Raw genomic sequence first — 19,097 nt, forward strand, 5'->3', positions numbered from 1 at the left:
AGCATCAGGAATGTCTATTGAGCTTATTGAAGTTCCAGCTCGACGTCCTCGGCCAGGGCCTGAACGCCAAAAGACTTTAATGTTTATTTCTTATTAAACTTTCTTTAATCGCTTTCTTTTTTTGTCTGAGTCTCTCCAGATTTAAATTTCAATTCACACAACAAACCACTTGTGCAGCTGTGGAGACATTTTCAATTTCACATACAGACTTTAACTAAATCAATCAATGAAATCAATACATAAAATTCAATCTTAGTAGGATCTCTGACCTGGACTCAATGCACCTATCTCTCCAGGAGCTGACAGTGAGTTTCAGACTTATGGACAGTGTCTATTGAGGAAGGAGTGCATGACACAAGATTTTTTTTTCTGCTGAAGCGAGGATCAGGAAAACTCTCATTCAGACAGTCAACCACTGATAACTTCAATTTGAAAAATGTTTCCTGATTACAAAGTTTTGGCTGAAGTGTTGCTTGTAATTACAGTGTAGTAGCAATGCATGGATTTGGCAGAGACATTTGATCATGCACTGCAAAATCAGTCATTTTCATTGTAAAAAAAAAATCTCAGAAAGTTGTGAAATCCTGAAGGGACTGGCAGGTGTTTCTTCTTCCACCTGCTTCCCTCAGCCAATATAAGGAGGTTGAGGACCTTAATGGAGTTGTCAAACAGGGAGAATATATATATGATGAAACTGTTGTAAATGTAAACTCGTATTATTAACATAAAAATTTTCACATTGTTTTAACAATTTGAAAACTTAAAATTTATATATTAATATGAATACATGTGAAATGAATCATCTTATTTTGTAAAACTTTTCAGGTGTGTTTGTTCTCACTGTAGGATGGTAATCTTAAAGCTGCTCCAAGCAGAAATGAAAAAGATTTGTTTTAAGTTCTCTCCTTCTGAGAGCCTTAATAAATGGTTTTGAAAGACTGAAAGAAGTTTTCTTATTTGGTCTTTTTTTTCTTTTGAAAGACTGTACTCATTTATAATCTTCCTCTGATTACATCACAATGGGATGATCTGTGTGACACTGAGTTGGTGAACAGGGTAGACATGAAGAAGACGAGGGTCACAATGATGGATCAACCAGCAGACACAGAACCAAGCAGCTTGTACCACATGGAGTCTGACCCACTCGTGTTGTTTCTATTTAATATTCTTTAACCTTTTAGCCACATAGCCTCTGAATGAATGCTTACAGTTTGATCAAGTGTCCCCCATTTAAAGGGAGAGTAGAAAGTGGAATCATTCAGTTTTCTACTAAAGTTGTAATATTGTGATTTTGAGAATAAATAAATTTTTACAAGATATTATTTTCTTTTCTTCCATGGGGTGTGAAATTGTTCCTACTTTGCTAATATAAAAAAATATTGTTTATAGATTTAAAACTGATTAACAAATATAAATTATGTAAACTACTCCATGAGATAATTCACAGTTTATAAGGCTTCTTATTTTACTTCATAGTGATGCAACCTATTCATCATGTCTAAGACTTAATTCATTACAATTGGTCAAAAGAAAGTTTTTTGGGGGGAAATTGAGCTGATTACTGATATCACTGACCTTTCAGCAAGTCCTCTGTTTTTCTCCATCATCAAGGAGAGAAGGTAAGCTAAGCAGATAAGCTTCCAGTTAGCTGTAAAAGATGAAAGAGTGTAATACAGCTCCCTCAATGACTGTCTGTAATAGGGTTCTGCATTTTGGAGGCCCACAATGGCTCCCAATAACATTAACAGAAAATAAAAATGTAAACTATAAATACAATTTTAATAGAAACATGACATAAAACACAAAATCAGCCTACTAAGTTGGACTTGCTCCCAGTTTATAAAAAAAATCTACACGTGGAATTATATACTTAAAAATTATATGCTTTGTATATATGTATATATTTGTATATATAACTATAGTATGTAGCACCATTTCGACTGATTACAGATTTACACTGTGAACTTGGTGGGTAACAAACAAATAGTTTTATTGTTTAGTTTTGCTAAAGCCAAACTTTGGCCTCCAGGCTTCAAATAAAAATATTTCTACCTCTTTAAGCAGTAATCACAGCAAAAGTTTGCTACTTTGAAGAAACGAGAATATACCAGATAGCACAGAATGATTGAAACAACATTGAATCAATGTCAGCCAGAAACATTGAATCAACGTTGAACGCTGACATTGAAACATTGAAAGTGGTCGGTGACTTGTATGTTGAATCAATGTTAGGGTTTCAACCATAACTGACATATCAATGTTGATTCAACCATCATTTGTTTGTCAATTTACATGCATATTTGTGTTGATATTGCATTGAATCAGTTAGGAATCAACATTGATTCAACCTTCATCTGAATGTGGTTCTGCACACATATTTCTGTTTATTTTACATTAATTCAATGTTGATTCAACACGCATTTGACTGTGGATCTTCATGCATATTTGTGTTGATTCTACATTGAATTAGTCAGGAATCAACGTTGATTCAACCTTCATCTGAATGTGGATCTACTTGCAGATTTGGGTTGATTTCATATTGAATGAAAGCTAAGAATTTATGTACATTTTTAGGTCTGATAAATCTACATAACATACCACTAAAAGTTTCTTCACTGGTGTTAAACACTATATTATTGGCAGATCATGAGTAAACCATGTACAAAAGTTTAAAAATGACAACATAGGTTTGATATGACATTTTATTTAAGAAAAGAGGGACAGATCTTTAAACATATTTGACTCCTTTTTTACTGTCAGAACAACAGTCTATTGTCCACAGAAGAACAGAATCCATGAGGTTAAGCTTTGTACTTGAACCAGGGAAACGGTACAAGTTGTGGTAACCCCAGTTTCACTCTGGTTGGCGTCACTTTGATTCCTTGTGATGTCTTCTTCTCATTCTGACGTGTAATGAAGTCACTTCTTGACAGTTTTACTGCAGTCCTCAAGAGTCAGCTTTTGGTCAAACTGCAGAGCAACAGCTGAAAAACACAAAAATAAAAGTGAGGAAGGTGCCGGTTAGAAAGATGATAAACATTTGAAAAGTTCTGAAAGACATTGAAATATTAAACAGTGTACTGGTTACAGGTCTGAGAACAAATACAAACCATGTAGTTCCCCATGAACACAAACTGTTAATTTTTATCTTAATCTTTCATCAATATGCATCTTAATGTTTACAACTACATTTACCTATGAAGCTGCAGTCTAGTGTAGGATTTATGATGCTGCACTCATGTTAAAATGAGGGAATCAATATTTAAAATAAAGGCCGTTTATCAGAAAACCTAAAGATAAAACTCAAGGAGGATAAGGGTTTTTTTAATACACCAAAGACGGATAAATAGAGCAAATGCTGATTTATACTGTAGTTGGAAAAATTATTTATAATTTATACAGAATAAACTTCCATCAAATAGCTGGTTTAATCTTCAATCAACTACAAATATTTCCAAATAAGTTGATTAAATTCATTACACAATGTCCACATGCTAATAAAGATCCCACACCAGTAATAATAGACCAGTTCAGGTTAACCAGTTACCAATCCAAGAATCAACAGACTGAATCAGTCATTAGCAGGTTTAGTGCCTTATATGTTTTAAGTGTTTCCCTTCTGCCTCACCTGGATTTAATCTGTGGATGATTAACAACCTTCTGCACTTCTTGATGGCTGCAGACTGCAACAAAGGCATGCAATCATCTAACTCAGTTGTTCTGGAACAGAGACACATTTAAGCACGTCATAATGAAAAGTTAAAAACAAGTGATTACCATCACAACAATTTAAAGCCTACCTGCAGCAGCCAGCCTTATACTTCCTTGTCCACCACATGCTCTCCCAGACCAAACAACAGGCCCCGCCCTATTTTAAAAACTCAAATCTCACAAAATCTCGCAGGATTTCATACTTAGGACTGGAGCAGTGGGCAGGATGAAAATAACACAAAATGAGACATGACCTCAATTATTAAAAATATCTGTTTTGCCCCAAAATAACCAGGATTACTATGGGCACAAAACAATGCCCTTATTTTTCAATAAACACTTAAGATCGAAGTAATATTGAAAAACTTACCATAAAACTGCTCAGAGGAGAATTCAATTCAGAAGCCGGTTGCAAACAAACCAGCAGCAAAGTGGCTGTTTGGTTGGGACAAACCACTAGTGTAAAAAGGGGGAGTCAGACTGTACAACTCCTAGTAGAGACTTGTAGATGTTTTTGTGTCAACACATTATGCACAGTCAGTAGTAATATTTACAGACAAGTAATAAAATGTACATAAAGGAATCACAACCCACTGTTCTCAACATGTAGTGCGTAATTTGAAACATGATTAACCCCCACTTAGTAATAAAATGTTCTGACCCAGAGCTCAAGGATGGGGGAAGGGAAGAAGGGATGAGAGGGGGTAAAGAGGGGAAGGCTGGGAGGAGCAGGTGGGTGTGGGGAGTTTTGGGAGGGAGTAGGGTAGCCGTTCTCAATGTGGGCGGTACTGCCCCCCAAGGGGTGTTCAGAGGACGGCGGGGGCGCTGGCGGACATTTTTACAAAAGGGGGGTGCTGGGATGCCTATGGGGGGCATTTGGTCGAAGGTAAACTTTACACCTTAAATGCACAACAATGCCAGTTCAGACTTTGAGCAACTTGGTAAAACTGTATTGTGTAACATTAAATCATGCTTCGCTGCAACTGTATCGATGGCAGCTCTTCTTCTATTCAGTGTTTGTAGCTTCTGTTAGCTTCTTGGCGCAGCTCCGTTCTCCTGCTACTGGTGCCCTGACTGTGTATCCCTCTGAAAAATTAACCCATTTAAATAAAGAAATCCCTCCATGGGTGATAGAGAGCTTTCTTTTTATAGCGTTAACACCGGTGCTGTAAGTGGTCTGGTATGAAACGGGGTGATAGAACAACACAGCACTTTTACATTTAAATAATCAGAATGCAGAAATTGTTTCCGTTGTTTTAAAAGGTTCATGTCAGTCTGCCTTTTCCCCATCAATACGCTTCCCGACCGCCCTGCACCTTAGGGGCTTAAAAAAAAGATGCGCACATTGCGCAAAACTGTGAAACAGGAGAAGCGGGACATAAAACGGAGCGACGAACTAGATGTGAATTATGGCATAAAAACAGAGAATTCGACACTGAACAGTGAAAAATCAACGCTTGATGTGAAACGCATGACGATTAGGTGGCGCAGCAGGTGATGAGTGAAGATTACTGATGGTCAATAAACGATAAAATAAATGTAGCAACAGGAAAGAAACTAAAGTGGACATAGCAATAAACCAAGAGAGGATAAAACTAATCAAATAAAACTAAATGGATATGAATGAAGAACAAAATGCAAGAATAAACTAAGAAACTAAAGTAAATACAAAGGAATAAACTGGTATGGCAAGACCTTTTGAGCAATAATTAATACAGAGACTGTATGGCAAGAATAAACAAACACTATTTCCAGATAAAATGTAAAATAATATTGTTGAAGTGCCATGGGTTTGTTGAGACCACATTTAGTACTGAAAATAAATATGTCTTACAGACCATAACAGTAAAGAACTGATCACTTATTTATGTTTTTAATTAGATTTGATATATTTAGTTCTTCAATATTATTTTTCATGTCAGTGTTAATGTCATGAGGCTGATGACTCCATGACACTTTCAATTTGACTCATTAGGATTTGATTAAGAACCAGATTTGTTCTTTGTAATTTCTGTCCAGTAAAACTATTAATCTATAATCAATAGACAGATCTATATAAAGATATAATCCATGTTTCTGTCTCATATTTGTATGGCATTAAAAGGAACTTTAGTTTTTCCACTGAAAGCTCTGGTTTGCACAATAAATGCCATGTGGGTGAAGTTTTATGGATGATACTCTGATGTCCCATTCTCCTGAAGGCAGCACAGAGCTGCACCACCAGAAACACTGAAGAGAAGAAGAGCTATGATTAATGTAGTAACAGTGTTTTTTACAGTTCTATCCATGTTTTAATGTTGCAGCTCAGTCGTTTGCAAATAGTTCAAAGATTAAACTGGCATGTTGAACATCTTTTATCTGGTCATTTTGTGGAATATTTACAACTAGAAAATGGCACAAAATAAGAATATATTCTCCACTCTGATTGGCTGTTAGGCCTACAGATTTTAACTTGAATGTTCATTACATTTTTCATAGATGCTGTGAAAATAATTTCTATTCCCATGACTTTTTTGTTCTCTGGGAAATTATTTTGATGATAAATACAGAAACAAGCATAACAATCAAAACATCTACAATAGTGATAGTTATATTAATAATAAAATAATGGTCAGTGCAAAGTAGCCTACAAATTCTTTGGTGGGGGGCGGTGAGGGACCTGGATAAGGGCTGGGGGGGAGGCTGGGCCGAAAAAGGTTGAGAAACACTGGAGTAGGGAGAGATGAGAAGGTGATGAGGGGTGCAACAAACTGCACAGATTGCACACATGGAGGCCTTAGGGGTGGGCTAATCCTGGTCCTCGAGGGCCGGTGTCCTGCAGCTCTTAGATGTCTCCCTGGTAGAACACACCTGGATCCAATAGCTGAATCACCTCCTCAGTGCAGGCAGGTTCTCCAGAGTCCTGCTTAATGACCTTATTATTTGACTCAGGTGTGTTGAAGTAGAGACAAATCTAAAAGTTGCAGAAGACCCTCAAGGCCTGGAGTTGCCCACCTCCGCCCCAGTCGCTGACGCAGCTGTCGCAGGCTTGATTCCCGGCCTTGGCAACCTTTGCTGCATGTTGATAGGGATTTTTGGTATTATCATTTTGTTGTTACTTTCAGTCAGTTTAAAATGTTTTCTTCTTTAGTGTGTGTATTAACTGACCTGGGGGTCACAGCTGCCTGTTCATCTTCAGGTGAAACAGTTTGACCAAGATTTGAACCGGGCTCAGGCCGTAAATCAGATATCGCATCTGGAACTGGGTTGCTAGTTGTTTAGGTAAAATGTTTTACGACCTTTGCTGTTTTTTCTCTGCTGTCTGTCTTGCCTATCCTCCCTCTTTGAAGTTTGAGAATAAAAGACAAGCTGTATCCAAAGATTGGCAGAACACTCTGTGAACAGCTCTGAGAAGCAGTTGACAGAGTCTTCTCCTTTTGCTTGCAGAAGTTTAGTCATAAATTCATATACGTTGTCTGTGGTTCTTTTATGTAGGTTCTAGGAAAATACCTATCATTTTGGTGCCGAAACCCGGGACCTCTCATACCGACCGCTGTCAGGCAGAGGAAGACGCGCTGAATCCATGCATGGCCAGAAGTCATTTGGACCTGGAAAGAAAGACCCAGGAAGTAGAATTCTTCGCTGGGCCAGCGCCATAGGTCCGACTTTGTCTGCCAACGGCGGAATGACGAGATCCGACTGGACAACCCGAAAACTACAGAAACGTAGGTGAATTTTAAAATGGCTATTTTAGTGGTTTGAGTTCCCTTGTATGATGTCGCTCTGCTAAAACTCTGTGGTTTGAGAATCCTTGTATGATGTCGCTCTGCTAAAACTCTGTGGTTTGAGAATCCTTGTATGATGTCGCTCTGCTAAAACTCTGTTCGAGGAGACCCCATAAGGGCAAGTCCTCAGGCGGATAGGAAGCTTGTCATTGCTGTGTGGTTTTGATTTTTTGATGGGTAAAATATCACTGGTGCTGAGTTATCTGACAAGGCAAAAACAGATAATGTTGCGCTAAATCATAGAGTCATTACTGTGCTTATATTGCTGGTTTGCTACTGCTGCTTTGTGTGTGTGAGAGTGATTGGAGGTTTAAATACCGCTCTGTATTTTACCTCATATAAAACAGTGGATTTAAGCAGCAAACCTCTTGTGGATGCAATAGGCAAGATTCTCCCACTCGAAAGAGTCGAAGCGGGGAATACCACAACAAGGTATTTTAATTGCTGGCCCACTGAAAAGAGCTCCAGTTCATAGGACTCCCTAGGAGTCAACGAACCTGGACCAAATTTAAATAAATTCAAATAAATAATATTTTTAAGCTGAAATTGCAAGTGTTTTAAATATGGGAAATAAACATTCTTGTAATTCATCACTCGGTAAGGGCGCCGATGGGGATGAAAAGTACATGCTGTCCAGGTTTCCTGGTAGCACTGTACACATGAAAAAATGGAGAAAGAAATATAAAATAGATGGAAAGCTAAAAATCGATCAATGGCAAACAATTGTGGGAATTTTGGAGAGTAGTGTAGAAAGAAAAATGGGAATAAAAAAAAAAATCTAAAAAGGAGAATGAGCTGAGGTGTGCTAAATTATGGTTAAATGAATCTAAAAACTTAATTATAGAGAAGGAAGAAAATAAAGTAATTCCAAGCACACGGAATGCTGTAGCGGTGCAGGGAGAGCAAGCTCCTGCAGCCACCTCTCCCCTGGCTGCTTCAGCAGCTCCGTCTGCCCCAGTATCAGCCGCTGCTGTTCCAGCAACACGACTGTATCCTTCCCTAAAGGAAGGGACACAAAACTTATATATCTTTAGACCCTGTACCTTAGAAGAGGTCAGGAAAGCTGTGAAAGGATCAGATGTTTTTCACCTGGAGAAATTTGGAGGTTTATATACCTCTGCCTTTTCCAACGACCGGACAAAAGGCCGTGGAAGAGATAGAGGCAGAGGAGGTCACGATAGGCGAGGACCCCAAAATAACACCCCACAAAATCTACGGTATTCAAAAGGCTGCTGGATTTGTGGCAATATTGGTCACTGGGCAAGAAACTGCCCTTCAAAGAATGTTGCACGGGGCGACAAGAGGGGTGGTGGAGTGAGGAGACCACAAATAGGAGAAATCCTCAGCATAATCAGACTCTACCACACCCCAAAAACACAAACCCCCAGTCCAAATTGATGAAATGCTAGAGACATGTGCATGCAGTTTAAGACGTTAAGTAAAACCATAAAAGAAATTGAATTCCTGCAAGAAATCAGTGTATGCAAAATAATTTTTCTTTCCTGAAGGAGGAGAAGCAGGAAAAATAAAACTAAATAATAAAATTGTCCTCAGAGAACAATGTTTAATGTATTGTGTAATATTATAACACCAACTTGGTGAAATGATTCTTAGCTGTCTATCTGGAGGGGTCAGCGGTCAGAGTAAGGTACCGACCTGGACATTAACCAGCCTCGTAAACTCTCTTAGGCCTTGAGAGGAGGGCTGCCCGCTGACTTCACAGTCTGCAGCACTGAGATCAACAAATTTAGAGAAATCCATTGTTCTCTGGTGAGACATGTCTTAGATGAAGTTAACCTAAACTTACATTCTACATTTTACAAGTTACTGGTGAACATGATGAAAGAGACTACAGCTTTTAACATGTTTCATGTTTATATGTGTTTGAATAAGGAAATGGTTTATGACTTCTTAAAAAGTTGGATAATAAGTGGCTAAAAGCTATACGATGAAAAGAAAAGAAAGTTATAATTGACTCTTATTTGCTTCTTTCCTTTTCCTCTGTCTGAGCCTCGCTGCGCTGCGTCTGACCTCTGACCTCAGCTCAGATCTGTCCTGCCAATCAGATGACTCCCTCCTTTATCACCAGCCAGTTGATAAAGAAGCGAAAAAGGACAGGACGATTTCTACCAACTGGACACTGAAGGCAATAAAGTGTCCACTGGTCCTAATTCCTTGACATCTGGGAACTGCCATGCAGCAAAACTACTGTCTGGAGTCCTGCTAGACGTTTGGAAAAAGAAAGCAAACTGAACTGTTTGCCGCTTGTTTCATTGGTGGACAAAGGGACGGTCTGGACAACTTATAAATAATCCAACACCAGAGCCAGTTGGACTGACAGGGAGCAGGAGAAGAGACAGAGGGGGGACCAGCTGCAGCGACGCCAGCAGCAGGAGCCGGAAGCGAGAAGTGAGACAGGAGAAATGCGAGATAAGTTATACACACACACTGCTGTGATACACACACTGCTACTGTAATGAGGACTTGCTTGTTTACTTACTAGCAGGAAAGAATTATCTAGCTAGAAAAGGACATATTGAAGGTTTTTAGGTACAATGTTAAACAAAATCGTCCATTTTGTACCCATTAACTCAGTCCTTAACAGAAGGACCAGTGATCCTCTTAGGGCCCACGAGCCATAGATTGGGAAACTGTGAAGGAAAAAACTGTAATGGTTAAAAGTTAAGAAAAAAAACTGAGTGTGATACGGCTAAATTACACCAACTAAAATTATTAGATTCAAAACTAATAATGATTTGCAAATGTTTTATTTTCTTTGAAATAAATACTAGTTTGAACTAAATTAAACATCTCTAAGTGTTGAAAATAATTGATATTGCGGTGTTGAAATACTATGGAGTATTTCTTTGCATTTAACTGAAACATTTAACTTAGAGGTTAATTCTATAAAGAATCTACAAATTATTTTGAGAAGAGAGAAATTTTTCTGCTAAATTGAGTAACGGATAAAATTATTGACCATTTAATTTAAAATATAAAAAACTTACATTGTAAACTTGTCTGAAATGCGAGGTTAAGGGAAAGTCTGAGACTTTAAGCAACCTTGTAAACGGCTACTAAAAACTGATGATTGTGATTAAAAGCAACATTTTCTAGACTTCAGTCTAGAACATTTTAGTCCAGATTTGATTGATAGTCAATAAATTCAAAAAGAAATGGAAATTAGAGGATTTGAGGTTTTGGTTTAATTTCAGGATGGTCATTTTTATTTAGAAAGAGTTATGCTTTGATGAATTTGATAACATCTACAGGGAAACCAGTCACCCATGCATCCTTGCTTAAGGATCTTTTGCAGGCCATACATTTACCAGCTGAACTAGAAGTTTGTAAGTGTGCAGTGCACACCACGGAACAGAATGAGGTTTCAAGTGGCAATAGATTAGCTGATAAAGTAGCAAAGGAAGCTGCAACTGGGAAGCATGGGGGAGACAATTTCTCAATACAGACAGAAGGTCCTCAAGTAATGGACGAAGCTGTGTTAAAAGACATGCAAGATAATGCTCCAAACGCAGAAAAACAAATGTGGATAACTAAAGGGGCGACACTGAATGATGATAACATTTTTTCAGTAAATAGAAGTCGGTCCTTCCAAAATCTCTATTTAGAGCGGCAGCAATTTTGACACATGGACATTGTCATGTGTCAACAGGGGGGATGGTCTCTATGCTACAACAGCATTTTACCACATATGGATTAAATTCTTACTTAAAAAATTTTTTGTACTGCATGTCCAGTTTGTGTCAGAAACAATCCTCAAGGAAACATTAGACCACGAAGAGGAAGTTTCCCAAAACCCTCATCCATTTCAAACAACGCATATGGACTTTATTGAACTCACACAAAGTGGACCACATAAATATTGTTTGGTGATGATTGATGCTTTTTCTAAAAGAGTTGAAGTAGTTCCAGCAAAGCCTGCTTTTGAAACAATTTATGGGAGAGCTTACATATTGCCTCTGTTTGCTCCAGACTTACAGAAAGTTGATGAAGAACAAACATTGGTAGATTATATGATCAGGATCCTGAAACAGAAAGAGGTGTTAAATGCAAATTTACTGCCGTCTGACTGTTCTCCTCTACAGGAAATAAATAAAACCACCCCCATCCAGCCAGGAAACTGGGTCTACATAAAGGTCATAAAAGAACCCTTCCAGGTGCTGATGACCACACCAACAGTCGTAAAGACCCAGCTGGATACATCTAAGTCACTGCAAGCTGCAGAGAGTGTTTGAACCCCTAAGTAGGCGGAGGGAGGAAGGCCGGACTTCAAAGGGGGGCTATTTTTTAGGGTAGCTCGTCTCAAACCCGGTGAAGAAACGCTTAAGATTCCCCCGTCTTTAGTTTGGGGGTTCTGACATCTCTGTGCGCCGAGCAGCAATGGGGACTCCATATGCCAGATGGATCTTCTACTGCGCTGTGACTGCAGCATCAACCTGTGGTGGAAACTAATGAATAGAACCGCGTACGAGGGACATGCTGTGAACTGCTATGTGTGTGCGCAGCTGCCAATCGCCACACACAACTCAGGTCTGCGTGTAGGACACATCACGGATGACAAATAGATGTGTCTCTATGGCCTGAGCACACAACCACGACTCAGCGTCCCCATGCCAAAGGGATGCAAACGAGACCATTTCTTTAGCAGGAGCTAAACCCGGGTCTCTGAGGAGCTGCGTGTTCAACAACGGACACGTTTCTCTTGGGATGTTACCTTGGAACTTGTGTAACAGAGTTTACACCTACTGCGAAACGACACCGGATTACATCAACTGCATCACCTGCAGGGGTCAAAGGATGACTCCACACTGCAAAGTCTGGAAGGACAACCCAGACTGTGACAACATGCTTCAGGAGAGGAGTTTCAACATCACAGATCGGACATTGGACGACAGGAGACAACGCTGTGCAGTACCATAGTGCCAGGAGACTATGGTTCACGGGTGATGGCAGGCTGGTACTTCCTGTACCCGATTGTAATCATCAGGAAAGGACGACACATTCTGGCTGCCCGCTCCAAGCGTGAAGTTATGCCTGAGGTCAAACGCTGTGGAGGCCTCACAACAGACACTGGAGTTCCATGGGAATTCAGGCTTTGGACCGGAGGTGAAAAGTTCATGCAGAGCATGTTCCCAGGAGTTGGATTAGGAGAAGTTCAGGACCACGTTGAAATCAACAGATATGGATTACTGCAACTCATCAACAGCACACACCGGCTGGCAAACGGCTCCATGAGAGGGCTGACTGAACTGAGAAACATGGTTTTGCAAAATCGTGTTGTGCTGGACCTGCTCACAGCCTCTCAGGGAGGTGTTTGTAAAATCATTGGCCCAGCGTGTTCCTGACGAAACAGGAACTGGTGGAACTATTTCTGATGCTCTACATGGCCTGGAGGAACTTAAACATTGTGTAGACGGTGCTACGCAAGGATCACATCATCCTTTTTTGATTTGTTTTCATGGCTCATGTCTGGTCGATGGTGGACTTTACTGTTGAAGCTCGTGACACCTATTCTGATTGTTTCGGTTCTGTTCTGTCCTTTTAAGGGTTGCATTATTCCATACCTACGAAGTATGATGTTTAAGACAAGTAACACAACTGTTGTCAGTTATCAGCTAGCAAAGGCATCCTATGAGACGAATGAAGATGACTTGTTTTGAGATTCTGACGATTTTCTGAACAATGATGATGTTCTGTAATCAATAAACAGATTAATTCATTTGCTGAATGATTCCTACACCGAAAATGTGAAAACAAGTGGTGTTGGTGATGAGAAAACTGCATTTGATTTTTTTTTTTTTCTGTTTCTTTCTTTTGTTTTTGTTCATTTCATTTATTCATTATGTTCTTTGTGTAGTTTTTATGTTTAGACTAGGAAAAAAATATATATATCTTGTATTTATTGGTACTATTTTATTTCTTTTCTTTTCTATGCTTGGCTTTTGACTACGGTTTGTACACATGGTAAAATGATAAACAGGGGGGAATGATAGGGATTTTTGGTATTATCATTTTGTTGTTACTTTCAGTCAGTTTAAAATGTTTTCTTCTTTAGTGTGTGTATTAACTGACCTGGGGGTCACAGCTGCCTGTTCATCTTCAGGTGAAACAGTTTGACCAAGATTTGAACCGGGCTCAGGCCGTAAATCAGATATCGCATCTGGAACTGGGTTGCTAGTTGTTTAGGTAAATTGTTTTACGACCTTTGCTGTGTTTAGGTAAAATGTTTTACGACCTTTGCTGTTTTTTCTCTGCTGTCTATCTTGCCTATCCTCCCTCTTTGAAGTTTGATAATAAAAGACAAGCTGTATCCAAAGATTGGCAGAACACTCTGTGAACAGCTCTGAGAAGCAGTTGACAGAGTCTTCTCCTTTTGCTTGCAGAAGTTTAGTCATAAATTCATATACGTTGTCTGTGGTTCTTTTATGTAGGTTCTAGGAAAATACCTATCACATGTCTTCCCCCTTTTCTCATTACCCCCTTTCTTGTCAATTAACTTTCAAATAAAGCCACTAGATCCAAAAAAATCTTTAACAAAATAAAATGTGAAAATTCAAAACCCTCACCTAAAATTAATATTGTTTCACCTGGAGCCCAAGGAGGAAGGGAGGAGAGTGGAAAGGGGGAGGAGATTGAGGGGTAGATGGGCCCAGGTGAGGGGTGGGTGGTGGGGGGAAAGGGGTGTGTGTAGAGGGGTGTGAAAAACAGCTTACATTGATTGAACATTTAGATCACGAGTTCTTCCCCAAACCTTGTCCTCAAGGCAAACTGACCTGCGTGTTTTCATTTCAGCAAAACCCTGTTAATCAGACATCAATTAAAATCATGTCGTAACAGTGTCGAATTAGGGAAATGCCTAAAACTTGCAGGGCTTGGAGGACCAGAGCTGAAACACAATGGATTCACTTTGACTTTACGTCAAATAATTAAGTTCCCTCATCTGACACAATGACTCAAGCTAACCAGGGACAGATTCCCTGTAAGCCACTGTGGCTCCGTGGGTAGAGCAGTTATCTTGTGATCAGTAGGTTGATGGTTCAATTCCAGCTCCCTCTTTGCCACATGTCAATGTGACCCCTGGGCACTTAACCCCAACTGATTGGTGCATTAGTGAATGTGACTTTAGTGTAAAGTGCTTTCAGTGGTCAAAATGACTGGAAAAGTGCTGTTGGGGTTTTTTAAAGTTAGTTCAAGACCTGTATAGAACCAGACACAAGACAAATGAGGGTTTTATGACTTCCTTTGCAAAGGGAGAGATCCACAACCTCTAACCTGCTCGGGATCAAAGATTGGTGAGCTCTGCTCAACTCTGCTTGGAAATGGCTTTTATTATGATGACCTTCTTCAGTAGAACAATGCTGAGATAACAGAACAGATGGACCCCTTGAGTAGGAAATTACATTATAGATACAGAAAGAACCTTAAAGCATGACTGGTCAAAGGTAACTGAACGTATGTAGATAAAACACTCAAATAAAATGATGAAACAATGATTAGTTAAAATGATTAATTTTACCCAACATTCCCCCCTGTTCAACATTTTATTTCCTAAATACAACAAGTTTTACCAATTAACGTACAAACTCCACCTTGAGATGCTGTTAGCATATCTAACACCAGTCTGTTTTGCAGAACCATTGCCCTGATGGCTGCCAATTCCTTTTGTTGTCCTTCAACAATGTCCATTGTGATGTTCACAAATGCATGAAATCTGTAAGAGAGCGTTTCCAAACGCAGAATGTTCCTTGCCACACCTATCCATGGAAACAAAGCAAGAGTAACCTTTTGTCCATCAGTCCAGTGTTTGTGTTCTGGAGGAACGTCAGTCCCCCAGACTGAGTCATGAGGCTTAAAGTTCAAAACTTAACGTTTCCGTTTACCCGATGATGAAGCTGGTCGACGACTGATGATAGTGGTTCCGTCTGACACCCTCACAGGTGCACAGCAACCCTGAAATTCTCCTGGTAGAAAGTCATATAGTTTATGACCACAGAGCCACATTGCTCCAGGAGTCGAGAATCGAGGCACGGCGATATTACTCGGACCGATACGTGACATCAGGAAGGTGTTGCTGCAGGAGGAGGTGTTACCGAGTTTTGTACCGCTAACAACCGATCCTTGAGTCCAGCAGCAAGGATGTTTCATATCGGGTCGGCGTTCAGTCCAAAAAGTACGGGGAGATGTGTTTCCCTCCCACTTCAGGACTGCAGGAAATCTGTCACACTGGGCGGAGTGAACTTCAACAATATCAGAGGGATTAGTAGATGAGTATCTGAGGGCAGTGTTCTTACCCCCTAAAGATCGACTCTGGAAACACTCCGCTTCCTCTGCCGTCATTGGTTCATAGGTCAGAGTAGGCTGGTGTGAGCTAAGTGGAAGTCTGGAACAAACGTAGCACCCTGCCTTTCCGGTGGAATTTTGTGCCAGGTAATGTAGGTAGGCTACCCACAGGTTACCACCGCCATCCTGGTGTTCATCTAGGTTTTGCAACCAAGTAGTGAAGTCATCATGGTGGAGTTGTAGAGCGTAGCACACAGAGACCACAGCACAACAGAGAACCCACCCAATGAAGGCTCCCATTGTTGCTAGGTTACAGGGACACTGGAGGCACCTGTTCTAAGGGGTGAGAGTCCTTTCTTCACTGAAGTTGAGACAAAACACCTCTATACAGTGTAACCCCTTTGTAATCAGACTTTGGACTTTGATCTCACCCTTAAGGCTCCAGCACTCTCTGCAGCTTACAGTGGCTCAGGTGAATCCAGGAAGGTCTGTCTGCGATCTTAACAGCTGTTGGTGTCATCAACAGAACCTGGTAGGGTCCTTCCCATCGAGGACTGGCCCAGTTCTTTCTTTTGATAACCTTTATGTAGACCCAGTCTCCTGGTTTGATTTGTGGATCCTCCTGTGAAGGAAGAGAATCAGAAGGCAGTAAATTTGCTTTTAACAGTTCTTTGTTGTTTAACATTTTTATCATGTAATCAGCCAATGTCTGTTCTTCATCAGCTTTGTCCAAATCTTTTCCAAAAAGAGGCAATCTGTAAGATCTGCCATGAATGATTTCAAAAGGTGTTAACCCATCTATGTTGGAAGTTATTCTCATGTACAATTTTACTAAATCCAAACATACAGGCCATGGTCTTCCTGTTTCTTCCATACATTTTCTTAATCTGCTCTTTATAGTTCCATTTGTTCTTTCAACCAAGCCTGCACTTTGGGGGTGATAGGCACAATGGTTCTTCAAAGTTATGCCTAAATGTTGAGCCATCTGACTGATGATTTGGTTCACAGAGTGTGGTCCATTGTCACTGTAGATTGTTTCTGGAATGCCATGTTGTGGGATAATAGTTTTGCAAATAGCTTTAGCTACTGTTAGTGCATCATTATGCTTTGATGGAACAATTTCTACCATAACCAAGCAATATTTGTATGGTCCACTTTGTGTTAATTCAATAAAATCAATGTGCATTGTTTGAAAAGGGTAGGGCGGTTTAAGGAAAACTCCTCTTTTTGGACGCACATATCCCTGTGGATTGTGTTTTATACAGGTGGGGCATGTTTTACAGAAACCGTACTTTTCTAGACCATAAGTTATAAAATATTTCCGAATTAATGATATCATCCCCCCTGTTGACACATGGCAGGGACCATGGGTCACAACAGCCGCTGCTTTGAAAAGGGACCTGGGCAAAACAGGTTTATTAGCGACATGATAGAGACCATCCAAGGTCAAAGGTGCACCCTTAGTTATCCAGAGTTTTTGCTCTGATACAGGGGCTTGGTGTTGCATGTCAGAGAGAACAAGTGAGTCAATTAACGGTTGGAAAGACAGGAAAGAGGTACTATCAAAATGTCCAGCCGCAGCTTGTTTAGCAATGGTGTCAGCAAACCTATTTCCAACCGAAACATCATCAGCACCTTTTGTATGTGCCGGACATTTGCAAATTGCAAGCGACAAAGGAAGCTGCACTGCAGAAAGTAAATCTTTCAACAGGGATGCATGAGTAACAGGTTTGCCAGTAGAGGTAATCATACCTCGTCTTTCCCATTGTTTGGCAAAGAAATGAACTGTTGAAAATGCATACTGACTATCTGTGTGAACGGTAAGGTATTTACTCTCAGCCATAGTGCAAGCTCTAGTCAGGGCAATAAGTTCAGCAGCTTGTTCTGAGTGTGTGCGCGGCAAGCTGGAAGCTTCAATAATGTCATCTGGTAAAGCAACAACTGCATAACCCGTCTGAGAATCACCTTTAGTATTTTTAGAAGTCATAAATCATTTCCTTATCCGTACACACATAAACATGAAACATTAAAATCCGTAGTCTCGTTACCTTTGTCTGAGTCACGTCTCACCAGAGAACAATGGATTTCTCTAAACTTGTTGATCTCAGTGCTGCAGACTGTGAAGTCAGCGGGCAGCCCTCCTCTCAAGGCCTAAGAGAGATATGAGGCTGGATAATGTCCAGGTCAGTACCTTACTCTGACCGCTGACCCCTCCAGATATGCAGCCAAAGGATCATTTCACCAAGTTGGTGTTATACTCTAATTATGACACAATACATTAAACATTGTTCTCGAGGAGAATGTGTTTTTTTATTTTTATTTTTTTAGTTTTTACCACATCTCAGCTTCTCTTCCTTCAGAAAAGCCATAATTCCATGAACCTCTCACTCTTCCCCAATGTTTTCCCAAAGCACAATGAAGTGCTTCTCCTAGCTCAAGTCCATTTAATCTATAAGAAGAAATCAACCCTTCCATATCTACTATAAAACTATCTACATCCTCTTCTACATTTGTTACACCTGCTACTGCTTGTCTAGCTTCTTCCAATGTCCATGGTCTAAAGACATATACATGTTCTGGAGCACCTTGTACTCCTGCTCTAGGATTTGCAACTTGGGCCATTGGACAGGCATTCATTACATCATCAGAATCACTAGGCAAGTCAGGAACTGATTGTTTTTCCTGTTTTAACTTTTTTTTCTGTATTGCGAAGGACCATTTTAGTGCTCTTCTGTGGCTTGAACTCTTTCTCCTGTTCAGCCAAGTTGTCTAAAAGGTCCGTTACTTCTGCATATGGACCAGGTTGAGCTAATGATTCATCTGGCTGCGGGGACGGAGAATGGATTGGAGCTCCTCCCGCAGCACCAAGAGCATTGTCATAAGGGGGAGGGGCACATGGTTGTGTCTCATTATCCTCTGGTCTGACAAAGAGGGATTTTGCCTTTCGATCATTTTTCTGTGCCTTTTGTTCTCTTCTAAATTTTGCTTCTGTCAACCATGTCTCTGCACATTGTTTTTCTTTTTTCTAGTTTAATTTTCTTATTTCCTTTGGCATAGGTTATTTTTGTATTTAAAAGACCGACTAATTCTTCCCAAAGGGAAACTTTTAGCTCCATCTTCATTTGATAATTTTTTATCAATTTTTCTCTGAATTCTAAACTATTAGGGTGTTTTAAAACCATGTGTTTTTCATCTCCTTGTGGTTTATAACCCTTTCCTTGTTTATTTCCCATATTGCTCAAATATTCTGTGTTGATACTCTCAAAACAACAAAAAAAAACCAGCAACAGCAAAAAATTATGTGTGTGTACTCTCAACAGAGGA

The 19,097-nt window shown here is 39.9% G+C and overlaps 1 long non-coding RNA gene across 1 annotated transcript; it reads left to right on the forward strand.

Annotated features, from left to right (window-relative positions):
- Positions 1–6,778: 6,778 nt before the first annotated feature.
- LOC145552912 (uncharacterized) lies at positions 6,779–13,895 on the forward strand. Its single transcript, XR_014089048.1, has 2 exons — positions 6,779–13,679; positions 13,712–13,895. It is a non-coding gene; the product is annotated as an uncharacterized LOC145552912 (long non-coding RNA).
- Positions 13,896–19,097: the final 5,202 nt, after the last annotated feature.

Source organism: Poecilia reticulata, chromosome 9 (assembly GCF_904066995.2).
Source record: "Poecilia reticulata chromosome 9, P_reticulata-male-v2, whole genome shotgun sequence".
Taxonomy (NCBI): Eukaryota; Metazoa; Chordata; class Actinopteri; order Cyprinodontiformes; family Poeciliidae; genus Poecilia; species Poecilia reticulata.